Here is a 22,671-nt window from a genome sequence, read left to right as displayed (position 1 = left end):
TTGAAGTTTTCTTGGCAAATATACTTGAAAGATTTGTCATTTCCTTTCCAGCTCAGTTTACAGATGAGAAAACTGAGGCAAAGAAGGTTAAGTGATTTGCTTAGGGTCACACAGGTAATAAGTATCTAATGCATTTGAACTTAGGAAGAAGAACGTGATTCCAAGCCCAGCATTCTATCTACTGAATGACCAACTGCCCTCCAGGCCCAGTATAATATCCATTTTGCTACCTCATTGCCTACGTGATCAAATTTCCCCAGAACACTAAGCTGGCGATTTTGATGAAAAACATGTTAATTTTTATATATAAAAGTTCTTCTGGAATAAAACATTGACTTTTGGAAGACAGTTTCTATTACAGAATTTTTCACTTGAAGTTCTATGCTACAACTATATGGTTCTGTAATAAATTTTTATTCATTTTCCTTCAGCTACTCTTCTTGATTTTAATTCTATGAACATTATACCCTCTGTGCCAGATACCCTCTAGTTTTTCCCATTCCCCTCACCATTTATGCATTATCTTCTTCATTCGATTGTAAGCTCATTGAGGGCAGGGACTGTTTTTCTTTTTCTTTATTTAGATCCCCAGCACTTAGTACAGTACCTAGCACTAATATGCACTTAATAAATTCTAGCTAATTATTTATTTGACTTTTTCCTATATAAGTTTAAAAGTTGTCAATAATTTCAAAGGTTGAAGTGGGGTGGTAGGATGAATTTAGGGAGTCATTGCTAATAGTGACAATGTATGGCATTTAGCCTCAAATGAAATTCTACCTCTCAAGGTGGGCATGGCTTGCAGTATACATAGTATAACTGGAGAAGATTTATAATGGTAACTAGTCACCATGAATTCTGCCTGGACATGAACAGTCCCTTGGAGGATAACAAAGAGCTAGAGATGGGGACCTTCCTTGACACATCCAGAAGCAGACCTAGTTTCTGGGACCCTGGCTCTCAAAGTATGGTCTCTGGACCTCTGAGGATCCTTGAGACCTTTTTATGATGTCCAGAAGATTAAAACAATTCATAATAATTCTGAGATAGTATTGTTTATAAAAATACTTTTCCCTTTTCCAAGTGACTATATGTGAGACTTCATTTTCTCTATATACTCCAGTAAAAACTACATGTCACAACAGATTAAGTACAAAAGCAGATATGAGAGTCTAGATTCTTCTCTTAAGTCAGACATTAAAGAACCTTTAAAAACATGTAAAATAATGCCACTTTTCTCACTAATTTTTATTTTGGAAAATATGGTTATTTTTCACAACAATGTTATTTCTGTTAACATATAATAGGGTTGTTGTTTTAAAAATGAATTTATTTTCTTAAATCAGTTTTATTTCTAATATAGTAAATACTTATATAACATGTAAAGTCTCTTTGATGTTCTTGATAATTTTAAAGAGAGTAATGGGATACTTAGGTCAAAAAATTTGGGAACTCCTGGCTCTGATATATGTGTACTTCTTTCAACTCCTGAGTGTCCTCAAATTTTCTTCAAGAATCTGTTCTCCAATAACACTGTCAGTGCAACGTGTTCTTCAGGGAGAGGAATGGTTAGGGTTTGTCAAGAATCTTTACTCTGTGAATGATAGAAATAGTCAGTAAAGGGAATCAGAATGTTAATATTCACCTGAAAACTTGCCTCTGACAGTAAGTCTGATGTGTGAATTTTTGGGGACGATGGGGAAATTTGCTTATAGCTATATTTTTCCTTCCTAGGTTAAGAGTCGAGTATAAAGACCTACGCTCTTGATATTGCAAAAGAATATCACTCCTTTCTTGCTCTCTTTACATCTTTACTTTCTACCTTTTATCATATTTAATTAATTATGTACATATTGTGTCTTCTTCCCTTCATTCCCAAATAGAATTTAAGCTCTTTGAGAGCAGAGACTACTTAGTTGGTATGTCCTTCCTAAATGCTGATGACAGTGTCTTGCACAAATAAATACTTAGTTGGTTGACTGATAACATAAAACTCTAGCATTATCATGCCAAAATTGCCTTTTCTGTGTTTTGTGATACAGGATTTTGGTGTCCAGGTAAGTACTTGTCCACATTTGTAACAAAATGCAAAGCTCATTTTTTAAAAAGAAAATTTTTGGTCTTACCATAAGTAATCCTTGTATCCCAAATTGATGTGGGAGAGGGGTTGGCAATCGTATTTGAGAATACAAGACAGAACCCTAAATGTTCATCCTACACTGTCAACTCTGCCTCCTGCATGTCTGATAATCAAAATATATGGATTCCTCTTTAATCAACTGCACAGACTATTGGCATTTCAGGTATTTGTTAGGAAATTCAACCATAGTTTGACGATGATCTAGCACTTGCTAAAGGCTTATTTGAACATCTAATATTTGAGATGTCTAAAAGACATATTAACTGTTCATTTTTTTCACATAGGTTACATAAGGTCTGCTCCTAGATACATTAAGTTAAATCACTAAGAAACCTATGCATCTAGACCATATTATCTTAGTTTCTACAACACTTCCTACACAAAGATAATATTTGATATCATGGAACTTCTGGTGCCAAAATGTCAGAATAAGAAAGGAACTTCTAAAGCCATCCCAAATACCGGCTCCAAATAGTTAGAAAACTGCCTCAGAATTGATCTGGGAGCAGAGAAGGAGCTTACCAGCACAGCAGGAAAGGTCTGTCTCATTTGGGTGAGAGAGGAACAAGGATCAGGAGCTGCAGAGGCAACTGGCCCCACAGCAGGATTCCAAGCCTGGGGCAATTTACCATCAAGGCCTCATCCTCCTCGAAACCTGAAAGCCTGCTGAGCAGGAGAGTTGTGCTAAACAGCAAGACCCCACCACAGCAACTCTATTCCCAGCACAAGCCATAAGTGAAGCCTTGACTCCCCTGCTGACTAGTAGTAAAGCTCTGCTTTATGTTGGCCGATAGCAAGACCATTTCCCCAGGGCCAACCAGAAGAGAGACCCTGTTTCCATAGGAATTCAGCAACAGAGTCCCATTTTGGGGGCAGACCAATAGCAAGATCCTTCCTATAGGACTAGCCATCAAAAAGAATGATGCCATAGAAACCCAGCAATAAAGCCCCATCCCTGGAGCAGGTCAGTAGCCAAACCCCACAGGAGATTTTACCCTTCAATACAAATCAGAAAGGAAGCCTACCCCCCAAGAGAAATCAAACAAGTAAGCCCTAGAACTTGGTGAAAGTCAGCAGTAAAAAAAAAAAAAATCCCCAGGAAAAAAAAAAAAAAAAAAGGTTGGTATAATGCAGGATCAGAGCCCAATTCTCACTTAAAAACATCAAGTCACAAAAAAGGCAGGGAAATGTAGAGGGCCATTGACAGTGGAGGACTCTGGGTGAGGTATAAGATTCTTCAGCCCAGAGGGAACTTGCTAACAATGTCTGGTTCAGCTCCCCATCTTCCCTAAGGGCTCTCAGCCTTCCTGAGAAGTCAGGGGGTGGTGATAACCTATGTTGTAATTGAAGCAGAGTGATCCCAGGTGGAAGAATGATACCAAGTGGCAAACTACATACAATAACAAGTTGTTTATGTGGTCCCACCTGCGCAGTATATACTTGGCATATGCCCAGTGTTATTTTTGCTACATAAGGGTATGAGGGTATAAAAAGGGGAAAGTCTTTGGAATAAACAGACTCCATATTTCCACTATCCTCAGGAGTCCCACTTCATCATTTCTCCACTAGGAGGGTGTATTTTAATCACTCTGATGTGGGAGCTCTGGAAAGCAGGACTCAATATTTTAATCACCCCAGTGTGGGGGCTCTAGAAAGCAATAGTATGTTTTGTCACTCCAACTTGAGGACTCTAGAAAACAAGACACAACAGGGGAAAAAATGCAAAAAGAAAAAAAAAAGAAAAAAGTTTTTAGGAATCTACTATGGTGATAGGGAGGATCAAGGTATAAACTTAGAAATAACAATATTGTTAAAATGGTTTCATGTGAAGCCTCAAAGAAAAATGTAATTTGATCTCAGACCACAAAAGAATCCTGGGAAAAGCTTTAAAAGGATTTTTAAAAACAAGTTAGAGAAGTAGATGAAAATTCAGGAAAAGAAATTAGAATAATGAAGGAAAAAACTTACTAAGTAAAATAACTCCCTAAAAAACAAATTTGTTAAATGGAAAAGGAAGAATAAGAGCTCACTGAAGCAATTTGTTTTTGCTGAAGCAATTAAGGAGTTAATTAACTTGCTGAGGGGTTAAGTGACTTGACCAGAGTCACACAGCTGGGAAATGTGAAGTGTCTGTAGGCCACATTTGAATTCAAGTCCTCCTCACTTGAGGGCTGGTGCTCTATCCACTATGCCATCTAGCTGCCCCTGAAGTAAATAATTAAAAAAAATTATAATTAAGGAAGTAAAAACTTCTAACTCTGTGAAACATGAAGATAAAATAAAGTAAAATGAAAAAAGAAAAAATAGAAGAAAATGTTAAAGTTTTCATTGAAAAACAACTGATCTAGAAAATAGATCCAGAATGAGAAACAAATGTGAATTATCTGCATTTTAGTTTTTCTTCCCGGGTTATTTATACCTTCTGAATCCAATTCTCCTTATGCAACAAGAGAACTGTTCGGTTCTGCAAACATATATTGTATCTAGGATATATTGCAACATATCCAACATATAAAGGACTGCTTGCCATCTAGGGGAGGGGGTGGAGGGAGGGAGGGGAAAAAAAAATCGGAAAAGAAACGAGTGCAAGGAATAATGTTGTCATTATAAAGTAATCATTAAATAAAAAATTAAAAAAAATGAAAAAAAAATATAAAAAAAATTAAAAAAAGAACAATGCTTGACGCACAGTAAGCACTTAATAAAAGCTTATTGTTTCACTTAAAAAAAAAAAAATAGATCCAGAAGACACAATATAAAATTATCGGGCTACATGAAAGACATGATCAAAAAAAAAAAAAAAAGCCTGGAAACATCTTTCAAGAAATTATCAAAGAGAAATGCCCTCTTATATTTGAACTAGAGGGCAAAACAGAAATTGAAAGAATCCATTGATTATATCTTGAAAGAGATCCTCAAATGAAAACTTTCAGGAACATCATAACCAAATTACAGAGTTCACAGATGAAGAAGAAAGTATTATAAACAGTCCAAGAAAAACAATTCATAAATCTTGGATTATAAAGGATTTGGCAGCTTCTACACTAAAGAGCTGATATTCTGGAAGGCAAAGGATTACAATGAAGAATCACCTTGTCAGAAAAATTGAATATAATCTTTTGGGGAAGAGGAGAAGGAATGGAAATTTAATGAAATAGAGGGTTTTCAAGCATTTCTAACTAAAAGACCAAAGCTAGAAAAAATTGACCTCTAAAGACAAGGGAAATATAAAAAAGGTTAAAAAAATAACAAGAAAGAGAAAAGAAAAGAAATTCAACAAGGTTAAACTATTTATATTTCTGTAATGTCTGTAACTTTTAATAACTTTATTATTATAAGAGCAATTAGAAGGAGTTTTTGTAGACAAAGGATATGAATATAACATGCCTTTGATGTAATGATACCCAAAAAACAAAATAAAGAGTTGAGAAAGAAAGTTGCACTAGAAGAATGGGTGGGGCATCACATGGGATAAATTATCCCATTAAAAAAGAATGAAACATTTATTATGATGTTGGGGGACATAGTGCCTTATTCTCAACAAAATTGGTTTGAAGAGGAAACAACATGCTCAGTGGGATATAGAAATTTATCATACCATACAAGAAAGTAAAGGGGAACAGGTGATAAGAGAAGGGAAATGGGAGAATGTAAAAAGAAGAGTATATTGAAGAAAGCAGTGATCAGAAGTAAAATACTTGTGAAAAGGAAAAGGGTGGGGAATAATTAAAAAGGGGAGAGAGGATAAACAAGTAAAAATAGCATAGAGGGAAATACAGAATTAGTTATCATAACTATAAATATTAATGGGATTAACTCACCCATAAAATGAAAGCAGATAACAGAATGGATTAAAGGTCATTTTCCTATAGAGATAAGGGGTAGCAATAGAATTTATTATGCCTTGGCTGAAGCAAAAAAAAAAAAAAAAAAGAAGCAAAGGTAGCAATCATGACCTCAGACAAAACAAAAGCAAAAACAGATCTAATTAAAAGAAATAAAAAAGGAAACTATATTACAGGAAAGTATCATAGACAATGAAGTCATATCAATATTAAATATATATGCATCAAATTATATATGTATATATACTATATGCATGTATAATTTAAATTTTTGAAGCAGTTGAATGAATCATAGGAAGAAATAGATAATAAAATTATCTTAGTGGAGAAACTCAACTTTTTCTTTTTACAGCTAGATAAATATAACCAAAAAATAAACAGGAAAGTTAAGAAGATTAATAAAATTCTGGAAAAGTTAGATATGATAGATCTCTGAAGAAAGTTGAATTGGGATAAAAAGGAAAATACCTTTTGCTCAGCAAAATATGGCACCTACACAAAGACTGTCCTTTATTAGGACATAAAAATCTTAGTCAATTGAAGAAAAGTAGAAGTAATAAACACATTCTTTTCACGTCATAATATAATGAAAAATATATTAGATAAAGATAATGTTGAAATTAAATATTAATCTAAACTTAAAAACAAGTAGGTCAAAAAACAAATCATAGAAACAATTGATAATTTCATTAAAGAAAATGACAACAATAAGACACCATATTAGAATTTATAGAATGCATCCAAAGTGGTATTTAGGGGGAAATGTATATCTCTAATTGCTTACATCAGTAAAATAGAGAAAAAGCAGGATCAATAAATTAGGCATGTAACTTAAAAAAAAAAAACTAGAAAAAAGGACAAATTAAAAACTCCCAATTAAACACCAAATTGGAAATTCTGAAAATCAAAGGAGAGATCAATAAAATTAAAACAAGAAAACCATTGAACTAATAAATAAAATTAGAAGTTAGTTTTATGTGAGGAAATAATCAAATAAGCCATTCATTAATTTCATTTAAAAGGAAAGAAGAAAAACAAATTACTAATATCAAAAATGAAAAAAGTGAATTCACTATCAATGAAGAGGAAATTAGGACAGTTGTTAGATTTTGCCTCAATTATATGCCAATAAGTTTGACAATCTAAATGAAATTTATTAAAATAAGTGGGTGCGAAGGGAAAAGATATATTTGTACAAAAATATTTATAGCAATTCTTTTTGTGATGGCTAAGTACTGGAAGTAAAAGGGATACTTATCAATTGGGGAATGACTAAACAGGCTGTGGTATATGATTGTAATGGAATATTACTGTGCTTTAAGAAATGAGAAGCAGGCTGATTTTAGAAAAACTTGGAAAGAGTTACATGAGCTAATTCACGATGAAATGATCAGAACCAGGATAATTTTGTACATGGTAAAAGAAATATTGTTTGATAAAGAATTGTGAATGACTTTTTCTCAGCAATACCGTGATCCAAGACAATTCCAAAGGAGTAAATATGAAGCATATGATATGTTTCTAGAGAAAGAATTGATATTGATTGAATATTGGCTGATGTGCTATTTTTAACTTTCTTTTGCATTTTTTCTTTTAATCATCTTCTTGTACAAAATTACTAATGTGGAAATATCTTACATAATTGCACATGTATAACCTATATTTGATTGTTTACCATCTCAGAGCAGGTGAGAGAAGGAAAAGGAGGGAGGGATAGAATTTGGAATTCAAAACTTTAAATGTTAAAAAAAAATTGGAAAAATATATTTAATGTCATGCACTCTACTATTAAAGAGAATAGATTTTAAAAATCCTTATTTGAAGAAAATTTCTATCTTTTTTGCTTCTTGTGTGTAGATTATTTCATTCATTGTATTTATATTCCCCAGTGCATAGCACAGTGCCTGTCACAAAACACTTAAAGATAGATCTTTTGCAAAAGTATGGTCTAATATGCTGTTCATTATTTTGTCCATTATTCTTCAGTGTCCACATACTGCACCCCCTCTTTACATTAGTGAAACATTTGAATAGAATAGAACCCCATCTTTTAATAGAATCCCATCCCTATAAAGAACAACTTATTAAAAAAATTGAAGCATCTACCCTATTTAACAGACTATTCCTTATTCCATTTCTATAGTCTATAATGCTTACTTAAAAATATTATTTATGTTAAATACACTTTTCTTTTTAAATTTTGAGTACCAGATTCCCATCTCTTCCCCATCCATTGAGAATGCAGACTATATGATGTCAATTGTACAAGTGAAATTATGCTCATAAACTGCTTGCATTTTTGTTTTTCTTCCCGGGTTATTTATACCTTCTGAATCCAATTCTCCCTGTGCAACAAGAGAACTGTTTGGTTCTGCACACATATATTGTATCTAGGATATACCGTAACATGTTTAACATGTAAAGGACTGCTTGCCATCTGGGGGACAGGGTGGAGGGAGGGAGGGGAAAAATTGGAACAGAAATGAGTGCAAGGGATAATGTTGTAAAAAATTACCCTGGCATGGGTTCTGTCAATAAAAAGTTATTTAAAAAAAAAAAAAAACATGTGAAAAAATAAAGTGAAAAATAAACTTAAAAAAAAAAGAAATGATGCTCCATATTAACTATATCACCAAAGAAAAAAGAAAAGAAAAGAAAATGAAGAAGTTGAGAAAATTATGCTTTAATTTGTACTCAAAGTTCATCAGTTTTTTCTCTGGAGGTAGATAGCATTATCTTATATTAAGTACAATCACTGTATTGATCAAAGTAGCTAAATTTTTCTCAGTTGACCATCATTACAACATTGTTGTTCCTGTGCACATTGATTTCCCAGTCTTCTCAATTCATGTTACATCAGTTCATATAGTCTTTCTGTTTGTTTTTTTTTCCTGAAAAATTCTCCTCATTATTTGTTATAGTACAATAGCACTCCAAGACAATCATATGCCACACCTTGTTCATGAGCATCCCCTCAATTTCCAATTCTTTGCCACCACAAAAAATATTTTTGTTCATATACATACTGTTCCTTTTTCTCTGATCACTTTGGAATTAGTATTGATAGTGATGTTGTTGGATCAAAGAGTATCCACAATTTTATAGCCCTCTGGCCTAATTCCAGATTTTTCCCCAGAATGGTTAGACCACTTCAGTACTCCATTAATAGCTGATTAATGTACTTACTTTTCCTCGTCCTCTCCAGCATTTTTCATTTCTTATAGTTATGAGGTGGTACCTCAGCATTATTTTAATTTTCATTTCTCTAATCAATAGTGATTTATAGCATTGTTCTTATATGACTGTAAACAACTTTTTACCCCTTCTGACAATTGCTTATTCATTTTCTTTTATTATCAATTAGGAAATGACTGTAATTTTTATAAATTTAATTCACTTCCCTAAATATTTGAGAAATGAGGCCTTTATTAGAGATATTTGCTATAAATTAAAAAAAAATACTCCCTTGTTTTTGAAAGCTTTTAGCAAAATATAGCCTCTTTTATTGTATTTAAATTAGGTCTATTTTTTGCATTTTCTTTGTCTGAGACTCATGCTCTTTTCACTTTAGCTGAGCCCAATAGACTCTTCTCTAATCCTTTATTTCAACTCTGTCTGGGTTTTCTTGTCCCAAATGTATCTCTTGTATACAACTTACTGGTGTTTAATCTTTTCTGCTATCTGATTCTCTTCCATGTCATCACATTCACATGCACAGTTCTGATCACTGACTTGCATTTCCCTCCATCCCATTCTCTCTCTTTCTTTTTCTCTCTCTGTCTCTGTCTCTTTCTCCTCCTCCTTCTCTTCTAAAATCTGTCTTGTTTCTGATCACTGCCTCCCCTTATTTTTCCTCCCCTTACCAGTCTATCCTCCCCCAATCAATTATTATATTCCCCTCTTACCACTCTATTTCACAAGATAGACTTCTGTCTATTGAGACACACAATTGAGTCTGTGTGTGTGTGTGTGTGTGTGTGTGTGTGTGAGAAATACATACATATTTCTCCCCCTCTACTACAGAAACTCTTCCTTTTATACCTCCTTCAGCTTCACAAAAGCCATAAAGCTTGGGACAATGGCCCTTCCACCATGGAAACAGAATATAACTTTAGCAAAGAGTTAAAAGTAAAGTTATAGTCTAGGAAAATGAGCAAACAACAGAAAAAAATTCTGAATATAGAAAGTTACTATTGTGATAAGGAAAATAAAAACACACTCAGAAGAAAGAAACAAAATCAAAGCTCTAAAGCATGCAAGAAAAATCTGAATTGATCTTAAGCCATGGAAGACCTCAACAAGGATTTTGAAAATCAAATAAGAGAGGAAGAGGGAAAAAAATAAAAGAACTGAGAGTGAAGCAAGAAAATCATGAAAAGTGAGTCAAGCACTTGAAAAAGGAGAAACACAAAAAACATAGTTCCAAATTGCTCTCCAGAATGATTGGATTCATTCACAGTTCCACCAACAATATTTCAGTGAACCAGTTTTCCCACATCCCCTCCAACATTGGTCATTATCTTTTCCTGTCATCTTAGCGAAACTGAGAGGTGTGTAGTGGTATCTCAGAGTTGTCTTAATTTGCATTTCTCTGATCAATAGTGACTTGGAGCACCTTTTCATATGACTAGAAATAGTTTCAATTTCTTCTTCTGAAAATTGTCTGTTCATATCCTTTGACCATGTATCAATTGGAGAATGGCTTGATTTGTTATAAATTTGAGTCAATTCTCTATATATTTTGGAAATGAGAAAAGGCCTCATTTCTTAAATATATAGAGAACAGAGTCAAATTTATAAAAATGAGTCATTCCCCAATTTGTAAATGATCAAAAGATATGAAGTTTTCAGATAAAATAACCAGAGCTATAGAAATGTAAATTAAAGCAATTTATTTAGGTAATATAGATTGATTAGTAGTACAGAAAAGGAAAATGACAAATGTTGGAAGGAATATGGAGTAAATGAGACATTAATGCCTTGTTGGTGGAGTTGTGGACTGATCCAACCATTCTGTAGAAAAATTTGGAACTATTTCCAAAGCCTTGTGTATCCTTAGACCTAGCAATATCACTACTAGGTCTGTATCCCAAAAGACATAAAAAATAAAAAAAAAAAAAGATAAAGACCTTTATGTACAAAAACATTCATTTTCATAGCTTTTTATTTTTTCAAAATACATGTAAAGATAGTTTTCAACATTCACCCTTGCAAAACCTTGTTTTCCAAATTTTTCTCCTTCCCCCCTCCACTAGACAGCAAGTAATCTAAGTTATATATGTGCAATTCTTCTAAATGTATTTCCACATATAGTATACTGCACAATATATGTTCTAGTTTTTATCCATGAAGGGCTCCTACTCTGCAACTGCAAGTGCTAGAGTTGCTCTTGTCCCTGGACTGTGAGTAGAGTCCCTGATTCCCTTGTGACTCTGCTCCTCTCTGCTTGAAACTGTGACCTAGAATTGCTTATGGATAATATTTGCCAATCAGTTCTAGTTCCATCCATTGCCAACAAAGGGAGTTCCTCTCTTTCTTTACCTGTTGTCTGACTTCCTTATCATCTCTGGGCTGAGAGTTCCTGAAGTTGCTGCCACTATTGTAGCTGCTGCTGATGCTTTTGCAGTCACCTGTAAGGTTCCCCACATGCTGGCCCTGCACTCACCTTGGTGTGTAACAGACCTCTCCACTAACCTCTTAAGTTGGATGTGAGATATTAAAATTGTTTGGAGGAGAATATTGAGAAAGTTCAGCTAGCTTCCAGCTTGTACTTCACTTATCATGACATATATATTTCATCATCTGTCACATGGAATCTTTACTGTTCATTGCACAGTCTAGATTCTGCTGTCTGTCTATTAATGTGTGTGTGTGTTTTTGGTTTCCTATTTACTAAAGTAATTATATATGCATTGTTCTCTTTGTCCTACTTTCTTTACCACTCTGCACAGGTTCATCCAATTTTTCTTAGAACTCAGGAAGGAAAAAGATTGTTTTACCACGCAAACTTTATATTTACCTTTATCAGACAATAAAAAATAGAAGTTTCTCTTTTTGTTTTAGCTACTAAGACATTATTAGCAAAATTCAGCACTCAGCTGTAGTAGCTAATTCCCTAGTTCCCCTTACATCTATTTCTCAACTCACTTGAACTTTTACAGGGTTCTGTTTTTATTCTTAATTGTCTTGTTTTATGTCTCATAGCTTTGTATATCACCTCCGATCTCTCTTGGAATTAGGCTGGGGATAAATCACAAGTACTTCCAAAATCAGTTTCTTCATCTATAAAATGAGGGAATTGATTTAGAGAATCTCTGAGGCCTCTTTTAGCTTCAAATCTATGATTTTAGGATCCTGTAATCTGTGATTTTGTTGTTGACTTAGGTGGGTACTAAATATCAAGGAAGAGAAATAAAGTTATGTACTATTTAAGTATAGCTACAGAATTCATTGGCAGTATACAAACTACCAAAGGTATATACATCAAAGAAAAAATATGTTACAAGACTTCATGTGCTAATCAACTTTGCTAGCTACCAGCTCTCTTAGCTGTACATTCCTGTCTTAGAGAGGCAAATCAGAACAGGGGACAGTTTTGAAAAATCCTCATCTATACTGTAAAATCTTAGTTTTAACCATATTTAGGAGTAGCTGTGTTTAATATTTAGAAGAAAAAAGGGCACAAATTTATTGTTGTTATATTTCAGTCATGTCCATCTATTTGTTTATTTGCCAGAGATACTGGAGTGGTTTGCCATTTCCTTCTCCAGTCATTTTGCAAGCAAATAGGGTTAACTGACTTGCCCAGAGTTACCCAACTAATATTTGAGACCAGATTTGAAGTCAGGAAGATGAGCCAAAAAAAAAAAAATGCACTGTGTTAATTAGATGTGCTAATCTAGATTAAGTACTAATCACTTTTCACTATATTAATAATCAGTTGACTGGATAAAGAAACTGTGAAAAATGATTGTTTCTCTCTCATATTAATAATCCGTTATTCAATTATATTGAACTGAAGAACATTGTTGATAGATGCGATTGCCCAAATCCTCAGGATACATGCCTTTTGATCCTGAATAAGAAACCCCACCCAACTAGAGAATTTAGGAATTTCTTTTTTTTAATAGTATTTTATTTTTCCAAATACATGTAAAGATAGTTTTTAACATCCATTTTTGTAAGATTTTATGTTCCAAATTTTCTCTTCCCTCCCTTATCTCTCTCCTCTCCAAGAAAGCAAGAAATTGATATAAGTTAAATATGTGCATATATTGTATCTAGGATATACTGTAACATATTTAACATGTATAAGACTGCCTGAGATCTAGAGGAGAAGGTGGAGGGAGGGAAGGGAAAAGTCAAAACAGAAGTGAGTGCAAGGGATAATGTAAAAAATTACCCAGGCATATGTACTGTCAATAAAAAGTTATAATAAAAAAAAGTTAAATATGTGCAGTCCTTTGAAACACATTTCCATATTTGTCATAAAAGTTTTGAAATAATACAAGTAAATGACATTATAAAATTTAAAAGAGCTCTGTAAACTTTAGCTGTTGGTATAATCCTAATGCTTGTACAAACAACAACGGATGACGTTATGCAGTGTTTTAAATATTTTAGTCACATTTGTTAGTAATATCTATGGTAGTAGAAAGGTTCAGCTGGGCTTAAACATTAGAGATGCACATCAGGGATTTCCATCCAGATTCAGCTGACCCTTAAATTAACTGTACCCTACTTTTGGGGCTGGATAGATCAATGACAGGGCAGTATCTTTGTGAATAGGAGGTCTCCGAGAAGCATGTAATGACGCAGTTGTGATGTCATCCTGTTTTCCTTGGTAGAAGCATGTCTAGTCCTGCATACAGTGCCTCATAGTAATAGTCAGTCTAGAGCTCCTGTGCCACGAGAATCTTTTCAGAGGTATCTTGCATGGTCCAGCTCTAGAGCTTTTACTGCTTGGGAGTCAGAAATCAGCAAAGATTCAGAAAATATCTTAAAGAATTGACCTCAGAGCTGTATATTCAATCCTTAGGGCTTAGCATCGTGCCTGGCACATAGCTGGAACTTAATAAATGATTGCTGGCTTTGGATTGAGATCAATCTACCATCTCTAGGGAAGACTGTCAAGGAACGGACATCACTATAACGGATCTGCTCTCATTCTCACCCCTGCCCAATTGTCAATACTTAGATGTCTAGCTTCAGCTGTGTGTCTCCCTCTCCTTGTATGTTGCTAACAATACTATCTTTTTAAAATTCTCACAACAACACACCTGAAACTTGGAGGACAAGTGTTATCTCCGATTGTTATGACTGAGAGGCAGCAGGCATTTAGTGGTCCCTTCTGGCTCCAAATCCTACAACTTTGAATAGCACTTGGTCTGTGCCTCTCACATGTTTTTGTCATGTATCGTAGTTAGTGTAAATACATATCTCTCTGCTGAGTTATAATGTCCCTTAAGGCAGATATCGCATCCTAATCTGTGAATATCCCTTAGCGTTGGACAATGATATGCACAAAGAGATGTTTAATAGATGCTGATTGAAGTTCAAACCAGCTTTCTTCCCCATTTCTCTCCCCTTTCTTCCTTGCCTGCCATCTACCCTTTCCTCATGGATCTCCTCTCTCTTTCCTGACTATATGTGTCCTCAGCCCACAGTATTTAAAAGCCTTGAACTCAAGATGGAAAACTTCCTTCCTTGTTATTGATGGCTCACATCTATTCTCTTTGCTTTGTTCTGCTCCAAGTCCTTTAGGTCTCCTAATGGTTCTTGACTATTTGTCTGGTCATTAGACCTCTAGCCTTTCTCTGACCCTGTCATTTGTGCATGCTTGTGTCTTGTCTGCTTACCTAGCTTCCTGACACTATACTTTCAGTGATGTTCATCTGCCATATTCCCTGATGTTACCACGGAGGTATCTGACAGGAGCCAAGGGGGCCCCGACTGCTTGAGGGAGGCCCTGCCCTTTATATAGTGATGCATAACAGAGCCAGCTGTCAGAACAAAGCCAGAGGAATGCAGGAAAAGTTCCAATTCTCATACAAGGTACACAATAAAACTGACTTCAAATATTGATCCAGAATGAAAGAACAAAAGCACAGGCAAAGGGTTAGAGGAAAGCATCATCAGTCATGTAGCTAAAAAGTGCATGAAGTATCTCTTTTTCTTCCTTTCTAGAGCTTTTAAAGGGCAGCTGTGTTGGAGGTTTAGAGCCTGGTGATCTGATTTAAACACTTACCTTCATTTTCATGAGATGAGCTATTATTAGACAATGCAGTAGTATCTTCATGAGGAATGCTTGCATAACCATAAAAATAGGTTCTTTAAATCTACAATAATATTGGGAATTCATTCAGAGGAGTCAGAATTCTCTGCAGAAAACCTTTTCATCTTGGTTTAAGTCCTAGGAGGAGTGTGTCATTTCTGTATTTATCAGGTGATGAAGGATCTGGGTCAGGACCTTATTTATCTACTGATAGAAATAGGGAATTAGGAAGCAAGTGTCAATCAACTAAGGGCAGGAATTTGATACTAGGGGAAATAGGCTATAGTTCATTCTGGTTTGCCTCTTATCTGAGAACATGGTTTTCAGACCACTATTTTTCTAATATCTATATGGCACCCATTCTTAATTACACTGGCTTCAATTTCTTTTCCTGGTTCAAATATTGTTGCTAATGCATAAAGTCTTTAAAGGATTCTATGAGTCTGTCACCATGTTCTACCATATTCTATAATTATAAGTTCCAGAGCAGTCTAGGACCCACTTGGACCACTAGCTCCCAGGCCCTGCCCTATATCTACCTTTCAATCTACATTGTTAAACTCTCCTATCCTGGATTCTTGCCTTATATTCAAGATCTAGGTTTGACACATATTCCTGGTGTTGATGGAACCATCAGACTAAAACAAGACGCCACTTGGGCAAACTCCCACTAGGGACCCTGTTCAAGGTCATGTGCAGAGAGAAAATGTCTCATTCAATAGAAAAGATATCTATTCTTGAAGTTCAGTCCAGGACCCTCCTTCTGCTAACCATCCCATATGTGGATTGGTTAAGGGATTTCATAACCATGGAGATCTATGAACTCTGCCACAGACTCTCATTGTTTAGAAATTTTGAGTTACTGTATTCCTTACTTTAGATTGTGACACACTTTATTTTCATAGTGCAACATTCCTTAATGTAGCCACAGCATTATTTACAGAAGTTGAAGGAAATAGAGGAAAACTAGATGGTGCACTAGATAGAGTGCCAGCCTGGGCTCAGAAAGACTGCTCCCAAGTTGAAATCTGGCCACAAATTTTCACTGGCTGTGTGACTCTGGGCAAGTCATTTCACCCTATTTGCCTCACTTTTCTCATCAGTAAAATGAGCTGGAGGAGGAAATGGTAAACCATTCCAGTATCTCTACCAAGATAATCCTGAAGAGGGGTCATGGAGATTTTGAAAAAATTGAAAGTAACAGCACAACACAAAACAAAGGGAACCATAACTGCTTGAGAGCAACCTGCCCATAACTGATTGTCCTGAATAGTTATTGTACTGATGCTTCTACTGTGATTGATCAAGAATCAAGGTCTTCTTGAATTACCATCTTTATTGTTGTTATTCAGTCATTTAGTGTCTAACTCTTCCTGACTCCAGGCCTGATGCTTTATCTACCACACTACCATTTTTATACTTGGTTCTTATGGAGTTATTACTTGGTACAATTATGAACTGATATGTTTGTGTTGAGTTGTGTTGAGTTCACCTGCATCTGTGTAGATCAAATCATTTCTTCCCCTTGGCTCTCCTTCTTGGACCTGACTTTTGTTATGTTATCTATTAACTCCTCCCTTGTAGAGAAGTTGTTTTTCTTTCAAATTAGTCCCAGGAAAAATAATAGGAAAGGAAAGTGACCTTGCCCTACATCTTGTTCAGAATTTCTTTATCACAACTCCCCAAGCTAAGACAGCTGGCTCATTTGCTTCTAAAAAAAATCCTTCTCTCTCTCTTTTCTCTCTCTCTCTCCTCTCTCTCTCTTCTCTCTCTCACTTTCTTTCTCTCTCTCTTCTCTCTCTCTCTCTTTCTCTCTCTCTCTCTCTCTCCCCATCTCTCTGTCCTCTGGGAACTTATAAAAATATGAATCAATAATTCTTTCTCTTTCTCTCTAGCTCAAACACTCCTCTCTCCCCATGAGAATTTCTCTGATGAAATATATTGGAGTTATAAAATGTATTTCCCTCCTTGCCCCCTTAGTGTGCTTTCCTTTTGTCTCTCTGGTATTTGACTAATGAAACATATAGATCAAAAATACAGTGGTTAATTATGTTTACCATACTTAAAAACAGAGTAAACAGAAAAGGCAAACAAACTCCTAAGAAATAGAAGGGAGAGAGAGAAGAAAAGGGAGAAAAGGAGTGAGGAATCACCAGCATGGCTCAAAGAAAATTCTCGTCCAAAATAGGATCTATCCAAATCCTGCTTGTAGCTCTGGAATTCACCATTTGCAATCTCATCATTACAATGATTCCATGGCAATTGATCTCTGTCACTTCTGCTCTCCCAGGCTCCTATTTCATCATTTCTTGGGCTATCCTCTCGTCTGTGTAGCTTTCTGCTTCCTGGCATGTAGGGTCCTTTTTAGGGTTTCTGCCTGCCAATATATCATATCTCTAGGGCCTTGTTACTTAGGGAACATTTTCATAGAGCCTGTACAAAGCACTTCATAAATATCATTACAACTGATTCTCAGAAAAATCTTGACTCTAAGTGCTATTATCGTTTTTATTTTACATATGAGAAAACTGAGGCAAACGACTTACCTAAGATCACATAGCTATTAAGTGAAGCCACATTTGAATGCAGGTCTTCTTGACTGTTGATTCAAGGCCCATCACTTTATCAGCTTCACCTAGTACAAAAGATTCATGAACAAATTCATATCCCTTTCTCTCCAATCTTGCCCAAAATTTACCCATCTAAGAACTAGGATCATGAGCATCACCCAGGCATTTCTGAATTGGTGGAAAGTCCTGTTAACTTCCAATATTTTGAGTCCCCCATTTTGGCAGAACCAAGATATTGGGCTGACTGCTTAATCAGACATCACACATATATATCTATCCTTAATCCAACAAAATAGCCAGTTTGTAACATTAGTAAGGGAGCATTTCTTCCTTGGCTCAATCTTGAAGCCTGAGAAAGAATATCTATCAATTGATATCAGCTGGTGTAGTCAGCATGTAGTTGAAACAGTCAGACTACTATATCATACTTGTCGTGTTAGTCTACCACTTTTCTGCTTGCCCAATTAAATCACCCACAGAACAGAAAATCAAGATAAGCTTTATCTCAGATGAGGGAGAACTGGTAGAGATTGAGTACAGGTTACTTGCTTCTGCTAACATTTCCTCTCTTGAAGAAAAGGGATGCAGTTATTAGTCATGACAAATATTCTCCAGTTTCAAAATTTTTAAATCAGCCTAGACTCTGCATATCCTGAAACCATCCTAGGGAACAGGGGAGTTAATGGCTTCCTTCTTGTTGTAATGTTCTCCTTGGTTTTCTGGAGGTCTTGGGAGCAACCTTCCTTTCAGCAGAGTAATCACCACAAGAATAGCCAGGTGTTAAAGTCCAAATTCTTTATTGCTTCCTTGCCTGGGGCCTGGCTAGTTTTCTTGAGGTCTTTCAGACCAGGCCTTGGTCTCAGTGGGGGGAGCAGGAGTACAGGCCAGCCACCAAGAGGCTGATGAAGATGGAATGATATTGAAAGAGCATGACTGATAATGAGACTGTTACAGAACTTAAAAACCAGCAAAGATCATTGGATTCCCTGAGACATGATGAGACTGATCCAAGGACTTCAAAATCTGCAGGAATCATTGGATTCCCTGACACATGAAGTAATGGACAATAGATTGGTTTTGGACTATTTCTAGGACTTCTGGACATGTATAATTCCTCATGTTGATTCATGTTCGTTAAATCACCACTAGCCTGTGTTATATTGCTGTACCTCCCATGCTGATGGATTTATGTATACCTGTTTCAAGTGAGAACCTTCAGAAACTAATTAATCTGGTTTGATTCCCCATTTCCTTTGGTGTTTTCATCTTCCTTCCTGAGATGTCAGGAAGGGTGTGATCACCTCCTCTTTTTTTTGTATTTTCACCCCTTTTCTGAGAAGTCAGGAAAGGTGTGATCACTTCATTTTTGGGATTCTCACCTGAGAAGTCAGGGAGGAGGTGACCACCTTATGTTCTAAAACAAAAGAAAGTGGGAGATGTTATGGGCCAGAACTCTGTACTTAAAACAAGGATTTTTACAAGGTGTTAACTCAGTAGAATTGATAAAGACAATGGTTATCTAGTTTAGTATGATGATTAATACTTCTTTACTTCAGTACATGTACTTAATACTTAATATAGTTCCACAAGATTCATACCAATGATAATGTAATTAGAACAGAGCATATAAAGCTGGGACAAACTCAGCCAGAGTCAGAGCTAGAGAAGACAAGAGGTGGGAGCTCAAGCTCTCTGAGTCAAGGAGAGACATTCATTCTATCTTCATCAGCCTCTTGGTGGCCTGTCCTCCTGTTCCCCCCACTGAGACCAAGGCTGGTCTGAAAAACCTCAAGAAAGCTAAGTGGGCCCCAGGCAAGGAGGCAATACAGAATTTGGATTTTAACACCTGACTATAAGTACTGGGCCTGGAATCAGGGAAAACTGAACTAAAAATTGATCTCAAACATTTATTAGTTGTGTGATTCTGGACAAGTAACTTAATCTCTTTTTGGCTGAGTTTCCTGTCCAATTGGGATAATAATACCTACCTCATAGGGTTTTAGTGATAGCCAAATGAGATAAAATTTGAATTAATCACTTATTACAGTGCCTGGAACATAGAAGACACTATAAAAATGTTTATTTACTTTCCTTCCTCCTTATTCATAAATGATGATTTCTTTAGGTCTCAGTTTTCTCATCTGTAAAATGAGAAAATTGGGTAAAATGACTTTAAAAACTTCAATTAATTGGAAACCATACATGGTCTTACAGTAGTAATTCAAGTAGTATTCAAGATTCTTGCAATAATACTCTTAATTCACTTATACTTTTAGGTTATAGAATATCAATTATAAAATATCATGCTTTTTCCCAACACAGTTTTACACTTAAATAAGAGTGAAAAATAAGGTGAAGAGAAGTAGGTAGAAGTCACATTGATAGAAATAGCATTCAGTGAATGATAATACTTTAGAAGTTTTTTTTTTTAAAGGAAGTTTTGAAAAAAAAGAAATAATAAGAAACAATTTTAAGTTTTGTCTTTTTTTTCTTTTTTAAATTGAAAAAGGATTTTCTTGAGATGGAGGGAAGAGGGAACACTGGTAAACTTTGAACTCCTTAAAGGCAGGGACTGACTTTTGTCCTTTGTTATATCCTAAGCACTTCACACAGCGTAGGTGCTTAATAAATGCCACTTGATTACTGATATAGACTTTGATTTGCATTGTAATATTCTAGTAAATTATTTAATTATATATCTTGTATAAATGAGCAAGATTTTAGACAATTTTCAAACCATGCAATGACAATGTATAATAGATGATTCAATATACTAAATGTCCCAAATTAAATACTTTCCTAAAATTAAAATCCTTCACATTCACTTGAATTATGATGAAACATATTACATCAATGACTCTATGATTTATGATAAATTTATGACAAATACTATACTGAATAAGAATTTGGATAGTTTGAGAATTATAGAGGGAATACATACTTTGGCTCCCTGAGATATTGAAAAAGCAAGGCTTTTAAATGTAAGAATTAGCTCAAATTTTGACTTACTTGGGTATTCCTTTTATGATAACTCAGCTATAATGTGAGGAATAAGCCACAAACTTTCTTTCTCTGCCAGTATTTTTATGGAGAGGCTTAAAGAAGTAAAATGAGTAAAGAGAAAACAGTGAAAAAAGTTAAAGAAGTTAAGTAAATTGAAGAGGTGATTAAGACAAGAAAGCATCACTAGTTATTAGGAGTCTTAAGAATCTTAAGAGGAGCAATATTTTTGAGATTCTGTTCCATGCATTTTTTTTTGAGCTGCCAGAAAATAAATAAGGGACTGAAAATAGGAGTTTTGACAACCAAGCAGTTTTATGAGAAGATGGCAAAAAAGTCATTTAAGTCAAAGTCTATGGGAAAGGTGGGTGGAAGAAAAGCAATCCCTAAGCAGTCCTCCACCAAACTCAAGGTTCTGGGAAAATGAACAAAGTTTCACCTTCCAAAAAAATTTGTAGTCCCTGACAGAGGTTATTTTATATAAACTCCATACATTTATAAAAAGAAAAAAAATCTTCACTGTTATATGTAACATCAGAAAACTGCAATCTGTATATATGAGGCTGGGATACCTTGCTCTGGACCCAGAAACATGAGAACTGGAGAAATACACTAACTTTTGGAGGAGTCTTGCCCCTAAAATAAAGCAGCTTCCCTTTCTCCAACTATTTGTTCTTTATACTCTACTCAGCCCATTGCTTTCTATTCAAAGGAATGATTTTAAAAATTCAAATTTTGATTGTATCTAAGGTCTCTCTAACTTTAACAATAGAAAGGTAAATGTAAGTAGAGAAAGTAAATAGAAATATAAAATGAAGTGTGGTATTTCTTCTACATCAAAGGAAAACTTAACATACATAATATCCATATGCTCCATATGATAGATAAACACAAGTAAGAAGCAATAAGTTAGAACTACTGTCATACTTTCCTGGGAGAATATTGTAATATGAAGAGGTTTGAATGACTATTGAATTGATTATATTACACTTTGATTTGTAGTATCCAACTTCAATCAACTTCAATCAGGCAAAGACAAATACAAGGGTCATTCAGAGGTGCAGGACCAATCTTGCCTATCTGACATCCTAATCTAGATGTCCCTTGATAGTACTTGCTCTCATGGTAAAGAAAAGTATGGCTTTTTATTCCAACCTTTCAAGGAAATCCTGTGAATTAAATGATGACATTTAGAATCATATACTGTTTTTTTTTTTTTTAAATCAGTAGGACCAGGTAGAAACTTTCTTCTTTTTATTTGAGGAAATGGTGTTTTCCACCCTGCTCCTGTCAAATTGCCAGAGGAATTTAGACAATGCTCTTGGTAGAAGTTTTTAAAATTGTTCCTTTTAGGACTTCATTTTACTCTTTAAAATAATTGAGGACTAGAAACAAGAGATATAAAAAGAAATTCCATTCAAAAGTGCTCATGGGTAGGCCCAGCAAATATAATAAAAATGATAATACTACCTAGAAAAAATAATAAGGAAGTTCATCTGGAAGAACAAAAGGTCAAGAATTTCAAGGGAATTATTGAAAAAAATACCAATGAAGGCAGCCTAGCTGTGCTAGATTTAAAACTATATTATAAAGCAGCGGACATCAAAACCATTTGGCACTGACTAAGAAATAGACTAGTTGATCAGTGGAATAGATTAGGATCACAGGACAAAAATAATCAATAACTATAGCAATCTAGTTTTTGACAAACCCAAGGACCCCAGCTTTTTGGATAAGAACTCACTATTTGACAGAAACTTCTGGGAAAATTGGAAACTAGTATGGTAGAAACTAGGCATTGATCCACATCTAACAGTACATATGAAGGGCTCATGATCTAAA

This window comes from Antechinus flavipes, chromosome 5, assembly GCF_016432865.1.
Source record: "Antechinus flavipes isolate AdamAnt ecotype Samford, QLD, Australia chromosome 5, AdamAnt_v2, whole genome shotgun sequence".
In the NCBI taxonomy this organism is placed as follows: domain Eukaryota; kingdom Metazoa; phylum Chordata; class Mammalia; order Dasyuromorphia; family Dasyuridae; genus Antechinus; species Antechinus flavipes.
This window is presented reverse-complemented; position numbering follows the sequence as displayed.